Source organism: Seriola lalandi, unplaced genomic scaffold (assembly GCF_002814215.2).
Source record: "Seriola lalandi dorsalis isolate HSWRI2012SDOR001 ecotype SW California unplaced genomic scaffold, Sedor1 jcf7180002053646, whole genome shotgun sequence".
NCBI classification, from domain to species: Eukaryota; Metazoa; Chordata; class Actinopteri; order Carangiformes; family Carangidae; genus Seriola; species Seriola lalandi.
The window spans coordinates 27,238-28,414 of record NW_019524199.1 but is presented as its reverse complement, the minus strand read 5'-3'; the positions used below and the strand labels follow the sequence as shown (position 1 = coordinate 28,414).

The 1,177-nt window shown below is 37.9% G+C and overlaps 1 protein-coding gene across 1 annotated transcript in view; it reads right to left on the bottom strand.

Annotated features, from left to right (window-relative positions):
* LOC111651451 (phosphatidylinositol 3-kinase regulatory subunit alpha-like) overlaps window positions 1-1,177 on the bottom strand; it is a gene marked incomplete at its 3' end in the record, with an annotated part of 19,374 nt that overhangs the window by 4,495 nt on the left and 13,702 nt on the right. The gene's annotated exons all lie outside the window — the stretch shown is intronic.

The window sequence follows — 1,177 nt, the reverse complement described above, 5'->3', positions numbered from 1 at the left end:
TCTGTGGACTGAGGCTTTGATACTTTCACAGTATTAATATAGAAGCTAGAGCTGATCTATAATCTATAATCACACTACACATGGACACAGACCTTTACACTGGAGGAGCTTTAAAATGGGGAGGTTTGCCCACACCACTAATTACTTTAGGTTGTTAATATATTTGACTCTTACTTTGACTGTTTCCTGTTGTATTTCCTGTGATTGCTCTGATTCAGTAAACTCTCTTAAACCTAATTCAATTTATTTGTTACATAATGTGGAAGTGTGGAAACAAAAATGACTGGCTTGATATATTGTTATCAAAGTTTGCTGATGTTTATGTGACGCTTCAACAGTGCGAGTTAGTAAAAATCAAGCGTCCATCTTCCAGGTTTTACGTCTTTTTAGGACCAAATTTCACCTTCGGCTGCAACTAATGACTATTTTTATTTTCACTTAATCTGCAGACGGTGAACTCATCAATTATCCAAACTCAAAGAATGTTTCATTTGCTATTAGACGAGATAAAAACCTTCAGATTTGAGAAGCTACAACCAGCAAATACTAAAAGATTACTAATCAAAAAATCACTTAACTGACTGATTGTAATTACAGCTCTAATTACAACACAGTATCAGATACTGAGAATTACTATTATAATTGATTTCCCCATTTTATATCACATCCCTTGATAATGGAGCCAATCACTGAGCAGGTGTGTTGTTGGGTCACAGCACTCCACAGCAGTGCACTGAAGGTGACTCAACACACCTCCTTGTTGGAGGCCTGCGCTCTGCTCGGCACATTTTCCAGTTTTCTGTTTTATCAAATTAAGATTTAAAAGTGACGATTAACGAGAAACCGGCTCGTCCCATCGTTTCAGTGTCGGTTGCCAGATGTTTCGGTGTCATGACCAAAGTCTATATGGTCAGTCTATATATGTGGAGCTGAAACCTTGGTTTATTGCAAGCATACGCTCACCCACCTGTCACTCAAAGAGGCCACGCCCCTTAATCCTCCATAACTTTAGTCCTTAATAAAATGTAAACAGGTGAGTTATATAAACAGGTGAGTTATATGAACAGGTGAGTTATATAAACAGGTGTCATGAAGGAGGAAATCAGCTCTAGAGACCAGAACAGTTTCTGTACCAGGCTGTAAACATGTTTATTTCTGCTGTAAAGTTGGACATTTT